Source organism: Jaculus jaculus, chromosome 4 (genome assembly GCF_020740685.1).
Source record: "Jaculus jaculus isolate mJacJac1 chromosome 4, mJacJac1.mat.Y.cur, whole genome shotgun sequence".
NCBI classification, from domain to species: Eukaryota; Metazoa; Chordata; class Mammalia; order Rodentia; family Dipodidae; genus Jaculus; species Jaculus jaculus.
In genome coordinates this window covers 5,678,325-5,691,891 of record NC_059105.1, presented here as the reverse complement: position 1 = coordinate 5,691,891, position 13,567 = coordinate 5,678,325, and the positions used below count along the sequence as shown (strand labels likewise).

At 40.7% G+C, this 13,567-nt stretch overlaps 1 protein-coding gene across 7 annotated transcripts in view; it reads left to right on the top strand.

Annotated features, from left to right (window-relative positions):
• Positions 1 to 13,567, top strand: part of Agfg1 (ArfGAP with FG repeats 1) — a 73,137-nt gene that overhangs the window by 31,329 nt on the left and 28,241 nt on the right. The window lies entirely within an intron of this gene.

Below are 13,567 nucleotides of genomic sequence, written 5' to 3'. Positions count from 1 at the left end.
TTAAATTCAGGACCTCAGCATAAGCTAGGCAAGTGCTCTTCCACTGAGCTATATCCCCAGCTCACAGAAATATTTTTGTTTAAAGAAAATTAAAATTCCAAATTCACATGCAATCAATATAGCAAACAGGATATTTATGGTTATTTAAGTCATCCCTGTCCTATCAACTATTAATACAATGAATTTTTTTTTATCTTTCTCAATTTTTTAATTTAGAATACAAAGTACTGGGTTTCACGATGGCATTTTCGTGTGTGTGTGTGTGTGTGTGTATGTGAACAGTCTTAAGAACAGTCTGATTTTATAGGCATAAGCAAATGGAACTCTTGGGACATTACAGAGTGATGACAGTGAACATTTGCACAAATTTTAGGAACCAGTGTTTAGAATGATGACGTTTGACATTATTGTCCTTTTAAGTTTAATTGAAAATAAAACAACCTGACCCATACTGCAGCTTTGCAGGAAAATTGGTTAAATTGAGAGGGTTAGTTAAATATTCTCTAAAGTTAAGCCTGTTATCCTGGAGGTTGTGAACTCTGTACAAGATGCTTCTGAGCTCATTTTCTACAGCAAAATAGAAACAGTCAAGTCTGTGTGTGCAAAGGTTAGGGTATTTTGATTGCAGTCAGCTTAGGAAAATTCCCAGTATCTTTCTTTCTTTCTTTTTTTTTTTTTTTTTTTTGTTTAAATGTTTTATTTTAGTCAGCTGTGGTGGCACACACCTTTAATCCTAGCACTCGGGAGGCAGAGGTAGGAGGATCGCTGTGAGTTCGAGGTGAGATGTTACTCAGTACTCCAGTTACTTCTTTCCAGCACTATGATACGTTCTGAGTCATCCCAAGGTCACTGCCATCTGAAAAGAGAAGATCCTCTACCCATTGTGAGAGTAGTGTTAATATAAGGGTATGAACATTAAGAGAAGTGCTTACTGGGCAGTTTGATAAGCATAGTATATACATTTATCCAGACATCAGCAGATGTTATACCCCTAGGGCTCGTGCCTACCCCTGTTTTAAGTTTTCAGTATCAGGTATGTATTTCCTCCCGTGGAGCGGGCCTCCAGTCCAATTGGAGGGCAGTTGGTTTCCACCATGATAGACGTGCCACTACTGCACCTGTTGGCTCATTTGGCCTGGCTGGTCAATTATAAGGCTTGAAATGTCCACTGGTGCTATCTCTTTCTCCCATTGAACTATATGTAGAATGGCTTCTTACAGCTTTCTGTCAGCTGGTCTACATGGAGGAGGTTATCAGCTCAATTCCAGCAGGATTTCTCAGTGGCCTTCCAGCCCAAGTATGTGGAGTCTTCAACAATACCAAGTATCTTTCTTATAAGGAAATGTAGCCTTTTTAAAGAGTTTTCATATTTATTTATTTATTTGAGACAGAGAAAAGGGGAGAGAGAGAGTGTGTGAGAGAATGGCACTCCAGGGCCTCTAGCCACTGCAAACAAACTCCCTCTCTCTCTAATAAAAATGGTTTAAAAAAAATAAAAGAAAGGATGGGGGAATGGAACAAATACTCCCTATGTCTAATCCCACCTCCAGGGTGAAAAATATCTTCAAGGGACTAGAGCCTAGGAATTTTTGCCAAAATAAAAGGGTAAAAAGTAATCATCACCACAATTACAATGTAACTTTTATAGTTTGAAATTCATGTGGGTACATATTATGTATTCTCACTGGCCAAAGTATAGTAACAACGCATATAAATGTTCGAGGGAGAGAATGGCAACCATATGCATACACCACCTGTGCATCAGGAGAATTGAACCTGGGTCCTTAGGCTTCACAGGCAAGTGCCTTAACTGCTAAGCCATTTCTGCAGTCCTTTTTTGGTATTTTTGAGACATGATTTCACTGTAACTTGGGCATACTTCACACCCACTACTGTGTAGTCCAGACTGGCCTCAGAATTATTCCAATTCTCTTGCTTCAGCCTCCTGAATATTAGAATTGTAGGCATGTTTCATCATGCGAAGCTACTTGATGTTCGTTCCAAGTAGGACCTCACTTGAAAAAGCTAGTGTAATTACTAACATCGTCAGATTAGGACTTAGAATAAACTCTGCCATTTAATTTTAGTAGTAGGCATCTCTGAGTTTTCTGGCTTTAGCCTTAGTGATTTTACTTTCCTTTGTGATCTATAACAATTTCTGTGTTCCTTATTTCCTGAGGTGTGAAGAATATTATTTGTGAAAGCATTTGAAAATTCACATATTATGCAGATGCAAGCTGGTGGCTTTATGTGTGAAAATACTGATTGATGCCTAAGCTTAGAACATAATTATTTTGGAACATCATATGCTTTGTATTGAGAAAAAATTTTACAGTATTTTAGTTAGTATGAACACGTTAATGAGATGCAGGTCTGTTAATCTTGTGCATGTGAGAGTCCTTTTGAATGAGCGCAGAGTGCTGGAGAAGCAGCAAAACACTGTTGGCTCATAGCTACACAGAATTGTCTCTCAGTGTATCTCCTGGTTGCCTTGGTCCGTCGAGGTCCTGTAGTGTTAGCTTCCTTTTTGTTGCTGCTGCTTTTTCTGAGGCAGGGTCTCAGTGTCGCCCAAGCTGGCCTGGAATTCACTATGTAGTCTCAGGCTGGATTTGAACTCACAGTGCTCCTGCTACCTCTGCCTCCTGAGTGCTGGGATTAAAAGTGTGTGCCACCACGCCCGGCTGATTCTTTCTTCGTTATCATTAAGATAGTTAATTTTTAAAAAGCTTTACTGGATACTAATTAAATATACAAATGGTTAGACATTTTTATTCCTTTTTAAAAGCTTTTCATTAGGGCTGGAGAGATGGCTTAGTGGTTAGGCGCTTGCCTGTGGAGCCTAAGGACCCCGGTTCTAGGCTTGATTCCCCAGGACCCACATTAGCCAGATGCACAAGGGGGCGCATGCCTCTGGAGTTCGTTTGCAGTGGCTGGAAGCCCTGGCGCGCCCATTCTCTCTCTCCCTCTCTCTCTCTCTTTCTCTCTCTGTCACTCTCAAATAAATAAATAAAAATTAAGAAAAAAAAGCTTTTCTTTAGGTAAATGTTCATTTATGTAAGCAAACAAGCAGTGATATAGCACATTCCTATCAAGACCTTGGCCCTGCAGTATCAGCTGTAAATCCATCAACTCATTTTCCCCCAGTCTTCCCACTCCCCCACCCTCACCCTCCCAAAGCCAAGCACGTAGATATTTTCATTTTGTGCTTGAAAATTAATGATCAGGGTTGGAGAGATGGCTTAGGGGTTAAGCACTTGCATGTGAAGCCTAAGGACCCCAGTTCGAGGCTTGGCTCCCCAGGAGCCACATTAGCCAGATGCACAAGGGGCGCATGCCTCTGGAGTTCGTTTGTTGTGGCGGAGGCCCTGGTGCGTCCATTCTGTGTCTCTCACTGTCCTTCTCTCTCTCTCTTTCTCTCTCTCTCTGTAACTCTCAAATAAATAAAAATAAAATATTAAAAAATTAATGATCATTTAGTGGTCTGGTCAGAGTTCAATTTCTTTCCCTTAACAGTTTGCTTAAAGATTGAAGTAAAGTCCACATATGAGGGGTTCACATTGGTTTTAAAACTCTGCTGTTTAGAGAGGATTGGAGACTAACAGGATCACAGTCAGACTTGCACAGGTCAGCCAGGACCAGGCAACTTCTGGAGGCAGCCTGTATTGGTGGTCTTTGGGGATAGAGCCACACAGAGTTTATATCTAGACCGTGGGGTCCTAGATGCTTGCTGAGTCGGGGAGGAAAGCTGCCAACTGGTTTCTGAGGAATAGCGCAGCCCAGGTAATCTACAGCTTCATGTTGTACAAACTCAGGTGGCACAGATGCTCCCCGGTGTCCATGTGAGCTCTGTGTTCTCTGTCATGTCCATTGTTCTGGCTGCTCAGGCACCTGAACGTGGTACTAGGTTCTCACTCCAGACCACAAACCTTTATCTGGCTGGGAGGCCAGCATTCACAATGTCAATAGGGAACACCTGGCTTGGGGTGCTATATGAGTTGGCAAGAAATTTGAAAGGGGTTTTGGGTCCATATAGTCTTGAAGAATTGGTGACATTGAGACTCTTAGTTCTCTGGGAACCTGAGGCAGGAGGATGGCTGTGAGTTTGAGACCAGCCTGGACTTCAAGTAAGACCCTGTCTCAGTAAAAAACAAGACAACAAGTACTCCAAATAGACAAACCTAAAGGATGACACAGATGTAACAAATACTGTGCTGTATTTATTTCAATAGTCACCTATGTTACCAAGTCATTCATCAGTCTGTCTTACATTTCAAGTTTTTTTTTTTTTTTTTTTTTTTTGAGGTAGGTTCTCACTCTAACCCAGGCTGACCTGGAATTCACTATGTAATCTCAGGGTGGCCTCGAACTTACAGTGATCCTCCTACCTCTCCCTCCCAAGTGCTGGAATTAAAGGCATGTGCCACCACACCTGCCTCATTTCAAGTTTTTTAAAAAAAATTTTTAAATTTTTTATTTTTTTATTTACTTATTTGAGAGTGACAGAGAGGAAGAAAGAGAGACAGAGAGAGAGGGAGAGAGAGAATGGGCGCGCCAGAGCCTCCAGCTACTGCAAACGAACTCCAGATGCGTGCGCCCCCTTGTGCATCTGGCTATCGTGGGTCCTGGGGAATCGAGCCTTGAACTGGGGTCCTTAGGCTTCACATGCAAGCACTTAACTACTAAACCATCTCTCCAGCCCTCATTTCAAGTTTTAAATGCCAGTTTACATCACCTCTAAAAACTTCAGTGTATTATTGAAGTACAATATTCAGTTTTTTTTAGATATAATTAGCATACATTGAAATGCAGGATCTTAAGTGTACTTTTGGCTGAGTTTCTTTTTTTTTTTTTTTTTTGAGGTAGGGTTTTATTCTAGTCCAGGCTGACTTGGAATTCACTGAGTAGTCTCAGGATAGCCTTGAACCCACGGCAATCCTCCTGACTCTGCCTCCCACGTGCTGGGATTAAAGGTGTGCGCCATCATGCCAGCTAAGTACCCTTTTTTAAAAATTATGTATTTATTTGAGAGAGAGAGAGAGAGAGAGAATGGGAGCGCCAGGACCGCTAGCCACTGCACATGAACTCCAGATGCATGTGTAGCCTGTGCATCTGGCTTATGTGGGTACTGGGGAATCGAACCAGGGTCCTTAGGCTTTATAGGCAAGTGCCTTAACTGCTAAGCCATCTCTGCAGCCCCAGGCAAGCATTCTTACCAGTGAGCACTAGAAGTGTTTTGATAAGGACATCTCCAGTCTCTGTAAGTATGTAGCACACAAGTACCCTTACAATATGTTCATGGTACTCCTTACTCATTTTCTTCCCCTTGAGAGGCATTGTTTTGTTCTTTATTCACATCCACACAAATAATAAAGGATGTGCTTTTGCTAAAGCATCTCTTTATTTTGAGCATTTACACTTGGATGCATGTAATTTGTTTTTTTATTATACTTCTGTGAGCATATGAAAATGTGTTTATTCTTTATCAGAAATATTCTTTTTTTGTTGTTCTGTTTTAATAAGAAAGCGCCTCATATAGCCCAGGCTGGCTTTGAACCCACTGTGTAGTCAAGGATGATCTTGAACTTCTGATCATCTTGCCTCTACCTACAAGTGTTAGGGTTACAAGCATTTGCCCCATGCCTGGTTTCATGCCCTGTTGGCAGTTTAACCCAGGGCCTCATGCATGATAAACCCTATCTTCAGCCCTGACAGGTATAAACAAAGGTAAATGTTTTCCCTCAGTCTGTTGCTTACTTATTTCTTTAGTTGGTATCTTTTGGCAAGCAGTAGTTTGTTTTAATGAAATCTAATTTATAAGCTTTAATTTTTATAGGTAATGCCTGCATTGTCTTGTCCTAAGAAATCTCTGCCTACTCTGAAAACAATCTCATTTTGTTTCTCCAAGAGGTATTGATTTTATTTATTTGACAAATTCTTATTTTTCCCATGCTAGATACCAGCTGACATCTGCTCAAGTTTTTGTCCTTAATTAAGCACATGCACAAGTCAAGGGTGAGCCAGACTTGGGCACAGTTAATGTGCACAGTTTTTGGCTACTATACTCTTAACTATCTCCCATCTGGGCTTTACCCCTCACTTTTCCATTGCTGTGATAATGGTAAGTTGTCATGTGGGTTGTTAGCACCTTGTTTCTTCTTGAACTTGAGCAATCTTGATGGTTCTTTTTTTTTAAAAAAAGTTTTTTTTGTTTATTCTTATTTAATTGAGAGTGACAGACAGAGACACAGGTAGAGAAAAAGAGAAAAGTGGACGCACCAGGGCCTCCAGCCACTGCAAATGAACTCCAGATGCATGCGCCCCTTTGTGCATCTGGCTAACGTGGATCCTGGGGAATCAAGCCTCGAACCGGGGTCCTTAGGTTTCACAGGCAAGCTCTTAACCGCTAAGCCATCTCTCCAGCCCTTGATGGTTCTTTAAGGCAGAGGCAGGATTATATTTAAGTTATGTCTTAAAAAACAAAACAACAACAAAAAACCCTTCCAAAGTAGAAAAGAATTGCCCTCCAGCAAAAGGCTTTCCTCATTTTGTGACTATCTCATCGTTATTTCCCATGTATTTTGTAATAGTCTCAACCAAAGCAGGTGCTAATTTTTCTGTTTAAATCATTATTCTTGTAGAAGTCCAAAGGCGCACTTATGTCAGGAAACAGCCAACTTTGTGTGTGAAGCATCAGATAGTTAGTGTTTTAGGCTGTGCCAGCTGTAGTGTGTTAGTGCCATCTAATTAATACTGGTAGTGTGGCCTCAGCTAGTCAGACTGTAGGTAAACAAGTAGGTGTGGTCATTTCAATAAAACGTCACCTACAAACACAGACTCTAGGTCAGATTTAGTCCTTAGGCTGTAATTTGCTGATCTTTGGCCTACATATGATGTGAGAATTTGGATCAGTGAACTTATTATTTCTGCCTCAGTTGGGAGGCAGCTGGGAAACTAAATGTTCTAGGTCAGCATGTGCATTTTGGATGGAATATAGGGGAGAAGATTTTTACTGAAGTACCAGCAGGTACAAAGTGCCTCAAGTTTGGGGCATGGGAGTTGTGACCTAGAGGTTTGGGTTGCAAAATCTGCATTTCAAATTTGTGGGATAAGGAACATGAGATAGGCAATACACTGTGCTGATTTTGTCTTGGGTTTGATTTGGGAAGTAGCACCCCATTAGAGTGGATGGCCAGGGAAGATTTTCTGTGGACCATGTGGCTGGAAGGGGTGGTGACACAAGCTGCTTTGGGAGAAGGTCAGGGTCTGATGGGTCTAATTCGTCATGATCAGCCATTTGATGCTTGTGCCAAGTAAACCATCATATTGTAGTTCGTGCTTAAACCAAAATAAAAGCTTACTAGGATAAAATAAGCCAGGTGGATTTGGTCTCTTATGTTTACTCTTTCCTTGCATGTCTACTTAAGTGGCTGGTTCCCAGAGGCTCTTATGTCCCTGTGATTTATATGGATGGCTGGCGTATACTGACATTTACTCAGTTACCTATGCTTTCTTCTTTTTTTGCTAATACATTTTATAAAACAGGATGTCCAGAAGCATTTTTCTGGAATGTACATAAATGGAGGGCTGTCATTTGTCCTTGCTTGAGGGGCTGGCCTTAAACTCATTACCCTTCTTCCTTAGACTCCTGAAAGCTGGAATACAGTATTACAGGTATGCACTACCACACCTAGTTGTATTACCCTTCCCCATGCTCCTGTGGTGTTAGGGATGGAACCCAGGACCTTGTGCTCTTAGGTAAGTCAAACGTCTGACACTGAGCTTTCCTCCAGCCTACCAACACATCGTGCTCTAAAAGAAGCAGAGTGGAGAGGGAGGGCACGGTGAATACATACTTCAGGTACACACCATAGCTCTAGTTATTCCATGGGAAAGTAAGTACGTTATTAACATCCCCTACGTCCCGCCAGTTTGCATTAGCATGACTGAATTATTTCCAGACTACTGACTGATGTGTTTCTCAGTGACAGATTGCAGAAACAAAGCCAAGCACTACAATGCACATGACTCCTAAAAAGTAAATATATAAAATTGTTAATAAAATTTTGTACTTAGGCTTATGCTAACTATCTAATGAGTTTCTAATACTATTTCCTGAGTGTTAATGTATATTACTGTTTTTCTACTTCCAAAAGGTGAGATTTGGTTACTTATTCATGAAATTTCCTATTATTTAACTCTCCTTGCCTGTGTTTTGTGGACAGTTTTATAAAATGGTAAAATGTTGTGATATCTTTTTAAAAAGCTGTGTGTGTGTGTAGGTACACATGTATGCGTGTATTTGTATGTGTGACTCATCGCACATGCGAAGGTCAGCACAGCTTGCAAGCCTGTCTTCTCCACTGCTTCTCACTTGGAGGCAAGGGCTCGCAGTCTTGCTCTGCTGTTCTTTTGGCTGTGCTGGCTGAGAGCCTCTGGGAGGTTCCCGTGTCTCAGCGGCCCAAGTGCAGCGATGACAGAGGCCCCCAGTCAGGCTGTTTTTGTGGAGCTTGGGGACCTATGTTGCATACTCAGGCAAGTGGTGAGAGTTCTGTTCACTGAGCCATCTCCCCAGCCCCTGCTGTTAGGACTTGCATACAGGAGGCAGTACTTCATCTTGGCCCAGGAGAACCCAGACAAAAAATAGACTAAGACGGATGTGTATTTGCTTGATGAAAAAAAAGTGGTCCATTTTTAGGCTGCCTTCCTGTCCTTTTCTGGAAGTTGTAAACAGAGTCATGTCACATTGCTTATCATTAGAAAAAAATGAAAGTAAAGGTTTATCTGAAAAAGGAGACTGCATTGTGGCATTTCTGTTCCCTTTGGCTCTCTCTGAGGTTATTCTTTCTCAAAATGAGTATAATGCTGTTTCTGGTCTCTCACCACGTGTTGCTCACATCACTGGATTTTATTTCGTACTGTGCCTACATGTCACAGTGATGTAATCAATTCTTTTCATTTTTGTACTTTCACCTTTTTCCTACTTGGATCCCCATATAACTTCCTGAGTCCTTCTTCCCTCCAGTGGTCCTTTATCCTATTTTTAAAACATTTTCATTTATTGTGCACACAAGTAACAATCTCAGCGTCCATGTGAGGATGGAGAAGAGACACCTTCTGATGACGGCTTTCACTTTAAGTGTTCACTGGTGCGAAGTGCGCGGTACTCCCTGCAGCCTTAGCTCCTCTCTGCTTCCCTCTCCAGCAGAGCCTTTCTTTAGTCGATGGCGTTTTTTTGTAAAAAACAAAAACAGGAAAGTAACTTTTTACCAGTAAATCTGTAAATACTGAACGATTTTAATACAGTGATAAGAACAGTGGTCAGTTTTCCAGGGGCCAAAATGTGACAGGGTCACAAGGAGATACAAAGGTTTAACTAGTGTGCTGGGAAATTTTGGACTCTGCAGTGATCCTACTTACTAAGTAACTTACTGACTAAATTTGAGAAATGCTTAAATTTTATGTTTTCAATCTGCCTGTTATATGTTTTGTCTGTCTGTCCTGTCCGTCTGCCCATCCATCCATCCTTTCATCCATCCTGTAGGAGTAATAATTATAGGTGGAGGTTTTCCATCTGCTACTGTAGGTATCACTACATCATTCTTTTTCAAACTTGAGCTTACTTCAGAATCACCTGGAAAGATTGATAAAACACAAATTCCTGGGCAGTACCTCAAGTTACTGACTTCTAACATGTTACTGAGCTCTGTGCTATGGTCCAGGAAGTTGAGGAATCACTGTCTGAGAGTTATTTTACTGAGTCACTGTTCAACTGCCAAGAGTATAAAAAATGGTGAGGATTTTGAGCTGTAGAGGAAAGAGCTATTGTAAGAAATAAGAGCTAATTAGTGACATGGAGGAAATGGGATGGTGAGGTAACATGAATTTGTAGTGTATCCAAGCAACTAGTGGTAATGACTTTCTCTAATGGCTTGATCTGTTACGGAACACTACCAGAAGTGGTGGTTATTGGTATACAATATTGAGTGGCCCCATGGGCTACTGATGTCAGATATGCGCCTTTTTGTAGTTCCATTCTGAGCACCAGGATGGCGGCTTTGTCTAGTCTTGGGCATTTCCTTCATTTTTTTTATTTGTTTGCTTGTAACTCACTTAACTAATCTTTAAAATGATATATAGTCGTAACTAGAGATTTTGAAGTGCAAAGACCAGACATCATCGTGTTCTGTGACTCTGGGCAAATGTGCCGCCTTGTTTGTGGAGTTTTAAAAATACAAGACTTAAAAGTTTCAAATCCTTTATTAATCTAACTGCAAAGTTAGAAAATATTTAAAAGACAATTGTGTGTTTGTTTAAGGAGAGGCCAGTGTGGTTCTTTTGGGGCAGGAGATTGACATGGTCTTGGGGTGTAGCTCAGGCTGGCTTTGACTTGCCAGAGGTAGTTGGCAGGTGTTCTCTTCCATCTTATTTCCCTGAGACAGTCTTTCACCTTTCATTTGAATTGGCTGACCAGGGAGGACCTAGTGATCCTCCCGTCTCTTCCTCTTAGCACTTGGGTTACAGGTTATATGTGAACATGCTGAGCTTTTTATGTCGCATCAAACTGGGGTTCCTATGCTTGTGCTCCAAGGGCTCTTGTCCACCGAACCATCTACTTCTCTATAGTTCTTTGTAAATGGCTAAAATCTTGGTAGACAAGTTGTACTTCTTCAAGATTTATAGTGTTGCTGGCAGTAAATTGCATTATCTTCCCTGGAATTCCACTCTTTGCCACTGAAATGTTTTTATATAGATGTGTGCCTTAGCCTAGGCCTCATAGTATGTTAGCTGAAGTGCTGTCATGACAGTATAGAATGTCTGTTCTGCATCCAGAGTAGGTTATTTGTTATTGAACTTGGAGAACAGTGACTTCTGATAATCGGTTATCCCCCATTCTGGTCTCTGAAATATGCTTAGCTGGGGTTGGGTGCCAGGGTTCTTGATAGGAGAGAAGGTTGGGTCCTTTTTCCCGTTTTCCTTATATTTCCCTTATCCAGTTAAGTTAGTGAATTAAGACTGAGAAGAATGTGTTTCTTTCTTTAATTTCCCAGTTGTCAGCTTTTTGAAGCCAGAAACTATGTTCTTTATATATTGTCATATTGATCATTTAAAATTTTTATGTTTTAGGGGCTGGAGAGATGGCTCAGCAGTTAAGGCACTTGCCTGCAAAGTCTTAACCACCTGGGCTCAGTTTCCCAATACCAATGTAAAGCCAGATGCACAAAGTCGCACACACATCTCTGTAGTTTGTTTTCAGCAGCTGGAGGCCCTAACATGTCCATTCTCTGTCGTCTATCTCTGTACTTGCAAATTAAATAAAATACTTAAAGTTTTCATGTTTGAAACTTGTTTTTAAGAGCTTTATTAAGAAATACTTGATTTCAGGGTTGGTGAGATGGCTCAGCAGTTAAAGGTACCTTCTTGCAAAGCCTGACCACATGGTTTTAATTCCCCAGCAACCATGTCAAGCTGGATACAAGTGAAGCTTGCTGGCCAGATTTATTTGCAGCAGGAAGAAGCCCTGTCTCCAAGAAGGTGGAGTACAGGCGACTTCTGCTTCCACACATGGTCTCATGCATGCATACATAAATAAATATACCTGCAAATGAAATAAGTCAAACCTACACATGCAAACACAACAATAATTATATTTATTTATTTATTTATTTACACGTGTGAGTGTGTGTTTTGCCACTACACTTGAAGCCTGTCCAGCTTTACATGGGTAGCTGGGAATTGAGCCTGGTAAACAAGTGCCCTTAACCACTGAAATGTCCCCTCGGCTTTAAAAAAGAAAAAATTGATTGCAGTAACTTGTGACTTGTGTGTCAACCTTGCAACCACCACTACAGTAACAAGATATATTTTCATTATCTCCACTAAGTCTTTGTGCCCCTTTATAATGAATGTACTAATTTTCCTTTCTTAGGCTTATGTTTCTAAACTTTTAAATTAACAGATTTTATATGTACTCTTGATTGACTTATCTTGATTGAATTATCTTGAGGTTTATCAATGTTTGCTAAGAACATTGTTTCTCTAAATTGCTGTAATATCTTACTTTGACTTTTCAAAGTTTATTTATTTACCTTTTAACATTCAGTTGTGTTCTTTGCAGCTAGGGGGTTCTCAGTAAAGCTTCTGTGAATATTTGTGTACAAACTTGAGTGTGAACATAATTTTTCCTGTGTAACTATCTGGAAGTAGAATGCCGAGGTCATCTATTAGGTGTATACTTAGCTTTGAAAAAACTTGAGACTGTTTCCCAAAGCCGTTACACGTTTGACATTGGGGAGAGTTCTCGTGGCTATATGTTCTTGTCAAGTAGTAGTTCCTCCTTGCTTTTCTCATCGTGCGCTCTGTGAGTGTCTCCACCATGGCTTCTCATTGCCACATTTCAGTGTGTTTTCTGACTTACAACTGTTAGGCTGCTTAAATATGTTGTACAAGTTTTTTTTTTTATATTCTGGATTCAAGTGCTTATACTCTTTATTACTTGGTTATTGTTTTGTGTTTTCCTTTTAGTTTCTTTTTGAAGAGTTTGAAATTTTGATGAACTCCACTTCATCAGCTTTTCTTTCTAGTTTTTTTTGTGTGTGTGTGTGTTCTTTGTGTCCTGTTTGAATTGTGATCATTTCATTTCTTTTATTTTATCCTTATTTTTTTATCTATCTGATAGAGAAATTGGGAGGGAGGGAAGGAGAGAGAGCAAAATGTTATGTTTCTCTACATTTCTTTATACCTAACCTAGAGAAATACAGAAGTCAGGAGGTCTGTTGATGGCAGACAAACAGGAAGCTCTGCTAATGACAGGTAAACTAGAGGCTGTGCTGGGATGAATAGCATTTCCTGGGCCTGCATTGTTGAGCACACTGAAGATAAGCAGGGCTCCTGGTCACAGGTCTGCCTCTACCTAGAGCCCCCCAGGTGGCGCTTCCTGTAACTGACCAATAGATCTGCTTGCAAGGTCCCTTTTTTTTGTTGTTGTTGTTTTACTTTTATGGCTGTAACTGTCACATGGAAATTGTGATTTAGGGTTTAACGTCCATCCTGTTTTTTTTTTAAACATCATGTGGTTATTTCCAGTGAAAAGCTGAAACATTAAACAGTTCAGGGCCGCCACCCTGAGATTCCCTCTAGGGGCAGAACTGGTAAACCAAACCTTCTTTTTTCTTACCCAATAAAACTATGCCTCATTCCATGAGTCAGTGGTCTTACATGTGCTACACTAGCCCCCATAACACAGTCACTGCCAATGAACTCCAGATGTGTGTGCCCCCTTGTGCATCTGGCCAGTGTGGGCCCTGGGGAATCAAACCTTGGTCCTTTAGCCTTGAAGACCAACACCTTAACTTCTAAGCAATTCCTCCAGCCCCTCATTTCTCTTTTAATTCTCATATTGTCATTTTTCAGTCATTAGATTTAAGTACAATAGACTACCATGACAAAGCCAGAGCTGTTCTGTCTTGTCTCTTTTGTACTTTGTTAGCAGACTGTCTATGAGTCTCCTATTTGTGTTCCTTTTTGGTTGACTTGTAGCTTATTAAATGGCCATAAAGTTGCTGTTGAT